This window comes from Ptiloglossa arizonensis, chromosome 13 (assembly GCF_051014685.1).
Source record: "Ptiloglossa arizonensis isolate GNS036 chromosome 13, iyPtiAriz1_principal, whole genome shotgun sequence".
In the NCBI taxonomy this organism is placed as follows: domain Eukaryota; kingdom Metazoa; phylum Arthropoda; class Insecta; order Hymenoptera; family Colletidae; genus Ptiloglossa; species Ptiloglossa arizonensis.
Window position 1 is genome coordinate 11,070,428 of NC_135060.1, and position 12,329 is coordinate 11,082,756.

The 12,329-nt window shown below is 35.0% G+C and overlaps 2 protein-coding genes across 5 annotated transcripts in view; one reads left to right on the plus strand and one right to left on the minus strand.

Moving 5' to 3' along the window:
* 5-ht7 (5-hydroxytryptamine receptor 7) overlaps positions 1–12,329 on the plus strand; it is a 253,640-nt gene that overhangs the window by 210,308 nt on the left and 31,003 nt on the right. The gene's annotated exons all lie outside the window — the stretch shown is intronic.
* Bic (bicaudal) overlaps positions 1–12,329 on the minus strand; it is an 82,947-nt gene that overhangs the window by 30,235 nt on the left and 40,383 nt on the right. The gene's annotated exons all lie outside the window — the stretch shown is intronic.

The window sequence follows — 12,329 nt, forward strand, 5'->3', positions numbered from 1 at the left end:
AAGGTCGGAGATATAATAGATTCACTGTGTCGACGATTTTTGGAACGTAGTGAATTAGAATGCGCCGAGAGTTTCGGAAGGAAACGGTAATTCATGATCAGTGAATTGTACGATTGATTCTGAGTGGAAAATATATTGTCGAACGTGGTTCGAGACGTTTCTTTTTTTTTTTTTATCGAGATTTACATCACTGACCGGAAGCACCAAATCGCCAAACCTATTTCCAGTCCTTGTGCCACGAAGTGAACATTCATCTCGTGAAAATTAACCTCTGTTTATATGGAACGGAATTACTTGGACATTCTTTTATAATTTATACACGGTAATAGAATCATAAACGAGTTCGTAATTACCCAATCGTTAAAGTAGCGTTTCTATTCGAAGGAAAATAATTTCAGAGGTGTGTGAGTATAGTGGCGTCTCTTTGTCGCGTAATAATTCATACCTCTTCGTGGAACTGTACTTTGTATTTTTTACGATGTTCGTTAATATTCACCGTCACGTTTTAAATTTCAACGCAGGAATAAAGTTTATGGTGCCAAAATTTCAATCCAAACGAGACAGATGAATTTAGCTCAAGAAACGTTTAAAAAATATTGTTCGTTTAACGTTTTGACAGGAAATACTGATACCGCACGGAAGTGTAAAAAACAAAATTACGTTCTTCCGAGCTTTATTAATTATTCGTGGAATGATATTTTATGTCTCCAGTAAGGTTGGATGCTTTTAATCAGCGATGTACATGGAGATGTCCTAATGGACAGTTTCAAAAAGGGATATCAAGATGAGTTAGCTCTGTAAATGACCACTTTGTTCGCGTAATTCAAATTTCTTCGTCCGGAGTTACTTGGAAAACAATGTAATTAGGTAAAGCTAGATACAGAGTGGCAGTTGACCTAGTTTATGCAAGAGATATACAGCATTCGTTTAAAGATTACTTTTGTACCATTCTAAATTGATACAAGAACTAAGTTTCCAACGAAATAAGAGCGCAGTTTAATTAGCGCAGTTTAATTCAGCGATCGATAAACAGTTCAATGGAATCAATTATGCACCCCTTACCGACTCAAATGTTAAAATGATCGTATTTCGATAAACGTCGGTAATTAGATTTACGACGGTAGAATATTTTTCACAAATAATTCACCATGAAAATCACTTAAGCGAATAAGAAGACACCACAATCGAATTTTCTTTAATTAACGCAATGCAAGGTTGAATAAAATTGAATTTCACGCTTCAGTGGCCCAGCTTGTGGAATCGATCAAGACGCAAAGGAAAATCATCCACCTTTACTCGAAAGATATAAAAAGAAGACCGTATTACTTATAACCTGATGGTTGGAAAATATTGTAAGACGATTAGAAATTGTGGAATACTTTAAACGCGATGAATTAACGTCGTAAAATAACACGAACACGTGAGAAATAAATGGTCGAACCTTGAATGAAATAACGTAGGTACTTTAAAGGGAATGAAAAGTTATGAATGAAATATAAAAAGATAGGAATGAGAGATGAAACGAAAAAAAAAAAAAGGAAGCTTTTTCCAGTTTAGGAGCGGCTTCTCGTTGATTATTCCCACGGCACGTCCCTTTTAAAGGGACGCGTGAAATATGTACGACAGAGAACAGGCCAATTTTCATCCGTACGACTTGATGCAATTGTTATAATGAAATATAATGGCAGTTATGAAATTTCACGAGGCAACGAAGGGAATACACGAGAAAGTGCACACCTTGCCGCGTCATATCTCACAGAGATATTTACGGTGTAATAAAAAAGAAAAGAATTGACTTTTACTCGAACGTTTCAACTATGAACAAAATTCAAAGAAACGGAAATATTCACCGTGCATTATTTTATACAATTTCGTCAACGACCATCGTGATCAAAGCTTTCACCTTTAATTTTCATTCTTTGATCAATTCATTTGTGTTGCTAAAAATTGCTCCCGATAAAATATTAATATCGACAGAAAGATATCTATTACTTTGCATACAAGTACGGTATAACCGAAGACTCGATGTTCGATTTTTATTCACCGTTAAATCAATTCTGTCCGCATTTACATTCAACCGATACCTGTTGCACATTTAATAAGAACAATAATTACATTATTCGAAATTTGTTTACGTTAAACAGTCGAGAATCGTTCCAAATACGAACGCTCGTTTAGTATTGAACGATGTTATACACTTTTCCACGAAGTTGAAATTTAATACCAGAAAAAATGGAACCACGTTGAAGAAAGTACGTGCAAAATCGGTGAAAACATACGAGTAAACCAAGGAGTTGGCGTGATTCGTTCCCCTAAACTGATTTCACTCGCTGCCATAGGAAAATATCTGATTTAGACGCTACCGCCTATACTAGATAAACTGCATTAATGTGGGAGTCTTTTGTAAACCCAACACGCTACTTCCCTATCTGATCAACACTCGCGGAAATAAATTCGCGCCGCATGTGTGTATAGCTATATCAACCGGTGTAATCGGTCATCGTTAATAAGCAACACCCTATCGTAGATCTTAATTCGTTTGAATTTTAACGAAGAATCTAAACGAGACTCGCGAAAGGATTTCTTCTCCTTAAAAAGGTGAAAGCAGAACAAAAGTTCAATAATATAATAAACGCCGTTAAATTTTCGTAACAGTTGCACCGAACGATAAAACAATACTTCGGCGAGCATATTTCTTATCGACTTTATTATTCATTTTTTATTACACGTCACGAATGTCCGTTAGTTTTCCTTTCAAGATGCTTGAGAACATCTCGACACGAAATCTCTGGTCTCTCGAAGCAAGAAAATGTAATTGCAACTGATAAATTGAATTCCTTGCCAAGGGGAGTAAAAGCTGATAACAGATTATGACCGGTGGAACAAATATTCCTGGAACTTTACTCCTTTATTGGTCTATCGCTCGCTTGTATTTTTAATTCTCTTCGTTTTGGTTCGATATGGATCTTTGTAAGTTCAGTAACGTTCTTACGACAGATTGCGGTAAATCAGTGTCGCGTAAATTGTTGACTCATTCTACTTGCAACCCGTATGAAGATCGACTACTTGACGCTGTCTAGATAGAGATATCATTGAAAAATTAAAAACACAACGCGATTTTTACTAGAAACATTCTTACGACAAACTGTGATAAATCAGAGTCGCCTAAATGGTTAACTTGTTCTACTTGCAGCTCGTATAAAGTTTGCTTACTTAGCGCTGTCTGTATAAAAGTACTGTTCTAAAATGAAAAATAAAATACAATAATTATTTCTAAACGATATATAACGTGTTTGCAAAATATTATTTCAAAGAATTCGGGAAATTTGTCAATACATTTTTGTCGAATACACTTCTTCCTCTTCGCACAGAATCGATATTTTTTTATTCTCTATTCTTCATTGTTTTTATCGTTTTGAACTCGTACCCTCCCATGCATATATATTTTCAACAAATTCTTATCGGTGTTACACATAAATGGCTTTGCAAAACATTGTCCGTTCTAGTGAAATTTGAAGCGCAGTCTGTACAATAACATTAAAAACGGTGAGACGAAAGGAAGAAAGAATAATATAGTATACTTGTATAGAATATTTTTCTAGGAAAATTCTATAAATCAACAGAACGTTCAGTTTATAGAACACTTTTCGATTTTCTCCCTACAAAAGTCTAAAAATCTTTTCCTAATGAAGATTACTTTTTTACTTTTTATCAAACATTTTTGTATTCCTTTTTAAATATCCATCATTTGGATTGTATCACGAAATGTATGTAGCATAAAAATACTAAATGATCGACCTACATTTTCTTTAAGTGCAATCTGAATTATAAATCAAAGGTGAGACTGACAATAAAATTGTCGAAAGATAAAAATTATAATCTCTTCGTCGCTATTAAATGGTACACACCTTTTAACGAAATATCGTCTTTTTTAAATCACTGTAATTCGTATTCTGTCCTTGACGAAAACATTACAAACATTTGGAATAAATACTGATCTTAGGTCATCCAAGTGGCAAATCCTGCAATCTTGGATCGCATCCAATAATATTATATAACTCTCGCAAAACACTTCAACACTTAGATGCGAGAAAGGGGAGCTACAGAAAATGTAGCGACAACTGCAGATACATTTGTTATTTACTTTCACATACCGCAACATTTTTGACACAGAAAGTAGAAGATTGCCCGTAATTTAATTCTCTACGTGTTCAACTTATCGTTTACAATGATACCGAGGCAATCGTTCACAATTGCGAATGGATATTCGTAATCAAACTATTTACTTTACAGAAAGCAATTATTAGTCCCTGTAAAAAGTTAGAACGATACCAGAAAAAATATACTCTCATCGTTACGAATTTTCGATGCATTGATACAAAATATTGGGTTGTTCGGAAAGTCATTTCGTTTTCTTTGGTAAAAATAAAATACGATTTTTTTAGAGTGTATGAACATTTTATCAAATTGTATATTCTCCATTTTGGAAAACGAAAAGTCTTTCCGAACGACCAAGGATCCACTATATATTTAAAAATAATACTCGATTAAACATTGGAGTTTAATAAATCGATAGATGTTTAAGTTTTCGTATTATTCGTCGTTAAAAATTTAAGAACGCACCTATTTCGAGAAACACTGTTCTAAACGCACAGCACGAACTAAGTTGCCGCACGCGCGGACAGAAATCCCCCAAAAATCGCAACAGTTCCACAATGGAAAAATATCGTCCTGTTACTCCCCAGAATCGTGAAATATTGTGTCGCGCCGCGTCGTATCGATCGATTAGTAAAAAAAAAAGAACTCAAGTCGCGAGGAGACCACGGCTATCGACGTCCTCCTTGAGATCTTGATAAATCGTCGGATTTCAAGAAATATACGCTACCGGCAGTTGCAACCTTTCGAGACTTCGATGGCTCCTTTCTATATATTACGGCAGCTGGGTTAAGGTTGTCTATCGTCCACCCACTTGCTGCAAGCGCCGCCTTAGTGGCTTGCGGTCTCCGTATAACGTGATTCTGGCGTGGTCTCAAAGGGGAAGCACATTGTAACGGGGATACACAGGGCCGTTTCATCCAAATGGTTCCATATTTCCGTATATTTTGCCGCGGATGGATCGTTATCTGCCGGGGAATGTTGTTCCCAGTTTGCTGTTCTCCACGATGTCGTAACTCAAATCCTCCTAGCCGCATTTTGGCTAATAAAAAATTTATTTATCTACGAAGTCTACTTCGCACGGTGTCACCGAACGAAAGAAGGGTAACTTCGGATCCGACGGGCGATGCAATTTTTAGTGAGAAAGATTACGTTAAGTGTGAACTGTAGAAAATTTTTGAATAATTATTGCTTACAAAGTTTAGGTACCGTGTATTTTACGAAAGCTAAGGAGATACAATTAACGAAACTCGTGTATAGAACTCAAACCACACTTTGGATAATAAAAAATTTATTTATCTACGAAATCTACTTCGCACGATGTCACCGAACGAAAGAAGGGTAACTTCGGATCCGACAGGCGATGCAATTTTTAGTGAGGAAAATTACGTTAAGTGTGAACTATAGAAAATTTTTTAAAAATTATTGCATCATTCCAACATTTTTAGTGAGAAAAATTATGCTAAGTGTGAACTGTAGAAAATTTTTCAAAAATTATTACTTACAAAGTTTAGGTATTGTGAATTTTACGAAAGCTAAGGAGATACAATTAACGAAACTCGTGTATAGAACTTAAACCACACTTGGGATAATAAAAAATTTATTTATGTACGAAGTCTACTTCGCACGGTGTCACCGAACGAAAGAAGGGTAACTTCGAATCCGACAGGCGATGCAATTTTTAGTGAGAAAGATTACGTTAAGTGTGAACTGTAGAAAATTTTTGAATAATTATTGCTTACAAAGTTTAGGTACCGTGTATTTTACGAAAGCTAAGGAGATACAATTAACGAAACTCGTGTATAGAACTCAAACCACACTTTGGATAATAAAAAATTTATTTATCTACGAAATCTACTTCGCACGATGTCACCGAACGAAAGAAGGGTAACTTCGGATCCGACAGGCGATGCAATTTTTAGTGAGGAAAATTACGTTAAGTGTGAGCTATAGAAAATTTTTTAAAAATTATTGCATCATTCCAACATTTTTAGTGAGAAAAATTATGCTAAGTGTGAACTGTAGAAAATTTTTCAAAAATTATTACTTACAAAGTTTAGGTATTGTGAATTTTACGAAAGCTAAGGAGATACAATTAACGAAACTCGTGTATAGAACTTAAACCACACTTGGGATAATAAAAAATTTATTTATCTACGAAATCTACTTCGCACGGTGTCACTGAACGAAAGAAGGGTAACTTCGAATCCGACAGGCGATGCAATTTTTAGTGAGAAAGATTACGTTAAGTGTGAACTGTAGAAAATTTTTCAAAAATTATTGCAACATTCCAACATTTTTAGTGAGAAAAATTACGCTAAGTGTGAACTGTAGAAAATTTTTGAATAATTATTGCTTACAAAGTTTAGGTACCGTGTATTTTACGAAAGCTAAGGAGATACAATTAACGAAACTCGTGTATAGAACTCAAACCACACTTTGGATAATAAAAAATTTATTTATCTACGAAGTCTACTTCGCACGGTGTCACCGAACGAAACAAGGGTATCTTCTCGAATCCGACAGGCGATGCAATTTTTAGTGAGAAAAATTTCGCTAAATGTGAACTGTAGAAAATTTTTGAATAATTAATGCTTACAAAGTTTAGATACCGTGAATTTTACGAAAGCTAAGGGAGATACAATTAACGAAACTCGTGTATAGAACTCAAACCACACTTTGGATAATAAAAAATTTATTTATCTACGAAATCTACTTCGCACGGTGTCACTGAACGAAAGAAGGGTAACTTCGGATCCGACAGGCGATGCAATTTTTAGTGAGAAAGATTACGTTAAGTGTGAACTGTAGAAAATTTTTCAAAAATTATTGCATCATTCCAACATTTTTAGTGAGAAAAATTATGCTAAGTGTGAACTGTAGAAAATTTTTCAAAAATTATTACTTACAAAGTTTAGGTATTGTGAATTTTACGAAAGCTAAGGAGATACAATTAACGAAACTCGTGTATAGAACTTAAACCACACTTGGGATAATAAAAAATTTATTTATGTACGAAGTCTACTCGCACGATGTCACCGAACGAAAGAAGGGTAACTTTGAATCCGACGGGCGATGCAATTTTTAGTGAGAAAGATTACGTTAAGTGTGAACTGTAGAAAATTTTTCAAAAATTATTGCATCATTCCAACATTTTTAGTGAGAAAAATTACGCTAAGTGTGAACTGTAGAAAATTTTTCAAATTTATTGCTTACAAAGTTTAGGTACCGTGTATTTTACGAAAGCTAAGGAGATACAATTAACGAAACTCGTATATAGAACTCAAACCACACTTTGGATAATAAAAAATTTATTTATCTACGAAGTCTACTTCGCACGGTGTCACCGAACGAAACAAGGGTATCTTCTCGAGTCCGACAGGCGATGCAATTTTTAATGAGAAAAATTTCGCTAAGTGTGAACTGTAGAAAATTTTTGAATAATTAATGCTTACAAAGTTTAGATACCGTGAATTTTACGAAAGCTAAGGGAGATACAATTAACGAAACTCGTGTATAGAACTCAAACCACACTTTGGATAATAAAAAATTTATTTATCTACGAAATCTACTTCGCACGGTGTCACTGAACGAAAGAAGGGTAACTTCGAATCCGACAGACGATACAATTTTTAGTGAGAAACTTCGCTAAGTGTGGGCGTTCGAAATTTAAAAAAAAATTATTGCTTGCAAAGTTTGAGTACCGTAAATTCTACGGAAGCTAAGAAATATGTAATTAACTAAATTCGAGTATAATACGCACGCGAGAAGATTGTGTTCGAAGTTATGGCAGATTCTATTCGTTCAGGGACCCTCTCCTCACGTGCGAAGAAGATGTGTGTATTTAGCCTGGAAAAGTGAAACTTTGGTCTATTAGGTTTGGAAACTAATTATGATCTTGTTCCCTTGTTTATTGAGAAGTGTTAATTTACGTAACATATATAGTTGTACATGTTAATGATTTATTATGTTCTAAATGAATTGTCTGTAAGACAATTAACGAACTGTTTGGAAGTTGCTCTCTAAACTTCAGGAACAAGTAATTTTATTACTAATCCAGCAATACCATGGTTATGTATTCGATAACGTCGCGTGTCCTATTACGATATACGACTTTTAATAAACTTAAAAGCATGTGTGTATATCCACTCTACACAGTGTCATCGAACGGAAGAACGCTATCTTTGGATCCAATAATCAGTGAAATTTTCAGTAAGAAAAATATCGTTAAACGTAGGTTTAAATATTTCTGAAAAGTTGTACCGTGAATTTTGCCTGAAATTCTAAGAAAATTGTAGTCAATGAGATTTATGTACGATTCGCGCGCAAGAAAGTTTCCTTTATAATTATCACGAGTCCTGACCTAAATTTTCTACATTCTCAATTTCAAAAATTTAGTTACACTTTGGATCAAATTTCGTGGCATTTCTTTTCTTACCTGATTCTACGTTGTTATAATCGTAGTTTACAACTCCAGTATGCTTCCGATATTGCTTGTTTCCAACATAAACCTTTCGAACGATAATGCCTCGCATGTTTTCCATCGGCTTTTGGTCAAGAGAACATGTCTGCCATACCAACACATCGATTTCATAATCCCAAAGTAGTTATATAGTTGCATCGCTGGTATCGACGACACCATTAGCTTGTTAAAAAATCCACTTAATCTTTGATCTTCTTCTACAAACACCGGTAAATGATTCTCTAGCAAATCAATCTACCATTCGTGATTCGTTTGATTTTTACGAAAGGGCTAGTGGTAGTATCGATGTAGAATGTACTCCAAACTATGAGATTACCATCATCAATGTATTAGAATTGTTTGCATAGATTTTTCTTTACGAGTGGTGGCCATCCAGATCTTTAATACAATAAATAAAATCGTTAAATAACGAAAAAATTAAATTTGTTTCCATCTGAATCCATCTGAAATTTGTTTCCTCAAATTTGAAATTACCTATAAAATGTACGTGTGAAAGTATAATATCTAACAACGATACGTGCACAGTCGATTATCTCGTTACAACTTCTACGAACGTTTATACGTGTTTTCTGTTCTCTTTGCAACGAGAAAAAGTCGCGAATATTTTCTCACCTTTTGCCTGTCAAAGTGCAGACTAGATTCCATGATTCGATCTACCATCGAACGAGAAATATTCAATTACAAAATCCATATCTAATCTCAATTAAATTTTTAATGGAATATAGCTGCAATAATAAGTATATTTTCCGGATAAAAAGTTAAAGTCGTGTTTGCAATGTTGTCTTTAACGTACGATAATTATATTTTAATTCCACTTTTCAACGTACCAAAAAATCACTCTCCCATCGTTTCGACTTCTTTTCAAACCCAAATGCAACGAATGGCATTTCCAGTGAAATGGTTGCTTTGAAGCAACATTACGAGGAGTGCATTCAGCTCGTTGGAAACTACTCCGAAAAAGAATATGCTTTTTTCCCCCGACGACTTATCTATCGCTGTTATCGCGGGAACTTTTTGACCTGTGCTATGTAATTCGTTCGTTGTAACACTCCCGCGATTCAAGTATGTAAAAAGTGCAGCAAATAAGAAGATCCTCTTAACTAGATTTTCCGGTCCTTGCGCATGTTACATCACCAGCAGTCATAAATCTTGCGCGAAAGTCAAGTCGCCCCGAACGATCCTGATTACCGCGTTGCCTGCCTTCCATTTTATCGTTACGAGTAGATAAGGTTGCTGCAACCGAACCGTGTACCACGAAGACGTATTTCCGATCGTTTACACCGTGGATCCTGATGCGCAAAAGTGGCGAACAAATTGATTAATTTCTTGGATGAAGAGCGTTCAAGTTTATGTAAATTTTCCTTGAGTTTCTCCCGAACAAAAACCGACAGGGATTAATCGCGTTTGTCGAGCTCGACCGATATTCGTTTGGACAGTTTCTAACGAAAGATCACGATCGTGAAATTTCTATCGTTAGGATTACTGGACACAGTTTTATAAAATCTTGAAATTGTATATTCAACGATAATAAATACTGGAAAGTAATTGTAGCGAAGGATAAATGCTAAGAACGAATATCAATGAATGTTGATAGAGAGTATTCTAAAAACTAATGAATATTGCACACAAGTGTGCATTATCGAATGTTGGTGAATAATATCAGGGAAAATGAAAGAGTATCGAGTATAGAATTGCAGAATTTAACGATACCAGTGATATAGAAAAGTATCAGTTCTGTTAATAATGGATGAGGGTCCTCGAAAGGTTTTTGTATCAGATTATTTTGTTACTCTTTGTCGTCGAAAGTAATTGAAATTTATTTACAAAAGAAACTGCAGGATGAATACGAAGCATCGAAGATTTAAAAAACGTGCAGTCAACGATAAGTAATGCAAGAAGAAATATTAAAACGATTTGACCATCCACGAAGTATAATATTATTGAACAACCTAGTACTATACTGTTCAATAAATTTGATCGTACGACAAAACATATCGAACAATCTAGTAAATTATACAGAATGCTCCACAAATGATTAATATAATTGCCAGTTTCGTCGGACAAAAAGTCCAATTTCATTGAATACCGGTGTGTAGCAAATCATAAAATGGGAAATTTAATTAACAACTCTACACAATGACATTACTACATTCGTTTTCGCCTCTTAACAAATGTTGACTCGTCATTGTGATTGACACACGAAATTGGATGTCTCGCGGATGTATCGTACGCACAAGCAATTACGTGAAATGAAAATTCGTTTTGGAAAGATTTACATTATCGTGGTTATACTCTAAAATTTTAAACCCGAACGCGAGTCCGGGATAATAATAATTCTTCGCAGACGTTCCCGTTCAATGTATTCTTAAATGCCCGGCATACTTCTTTGGAATTTAAACGAACTGGAATTCTTTACGGGGAAGTGTTTATTATATTGATAATATATCCCGACATTGGAACTTTTTAAACGAAACGAAATCTGGATGATCCAGGAAACTGGGAGAAGCGTTTGCGAAAGATTGACCAATTTACCAAAGGATTTACGCTCGGAAAAATAGCGAAGTTTTACGAACTTCCTCCGAATACCGTCTTTGAACTGTGATCATTCGCATCATTGATCGCGTCTGCTTCGATACTCTCTCACAGAAGGATGAAACCTTCGTTTCATCTTCCACATTGTTTTAAACTCACTTCAAAATAAAGTCGATATTTCTCTCTCGTCGATAATTGCCTCTAATTGTCATCACCTATACCGAACCTAGTTATTTAAGAAAGTTCGGTATCGTAGATGATTTTCGAAGAGAATTTCGAAATTATAATAACACCGTTAAAAATATTCAAATCATTTATTACTACATTTGGTTCGTGCATTCATTACGGTCTTCGTTTCATCGAAATCAATATCATATTTCCGCGGTACATTGTAAAATAATATTCACAATACTTTTACAACATCAAAATTCCGTTCTACATTTCATCGAGGTTAAGAAACTATTTCCCTTTTCTGAAATTTGTATAATTTCATCGTTTCTTTCAATCGTAATCGTTACTATCCGTCTACTTCTAATAATTTTACAATTAAAAAACAAATTTTTAATTTTCCTCGAGAAATCGGATTACAATATTAAGTATTTTACCTATACTTTTACCGACTAATCACCGAAATAATATATATCCGCGTAAAATACTGGTCTCTGTTCCAAAAAGAATATGTTCTCGATACAAGAACACCCGTATAGAACACATTTTACGAACAAAGTCATTTCACAATATGTTCTCGATACAAGAACACCCGTATAGAACACATTTTACGAACAAAGTCATTTCACAGAGATCCCTCCGAGATTCCACTTATAAAATCCCGTGTGCAAAGTTTCGAACCACCCTGTATTTCACTGGACGATCGTCGTTTCGAAACATCGCCCTCGCCAGGTTCATCGCGTCGCCGTGTTCTCAGTATTGTCGCGAATTCCCGTGAACTGATCGCGAAATAATTAATACGATCGGGAAACATTGTTCAAGTTTATTATACATTATTTAACGCGATCGACAGTGGCCATTAGCGTCCATTCCAGGACAATTAAAATTAAATTTCTCGAACGTTTCGCCTCGAAAGCACCCGCGGCTACGTGGCTTGTACAAATTACAGTATTTTCTGAAGAGAATTCCTGTATCGAGGCGGGCCGTCAAT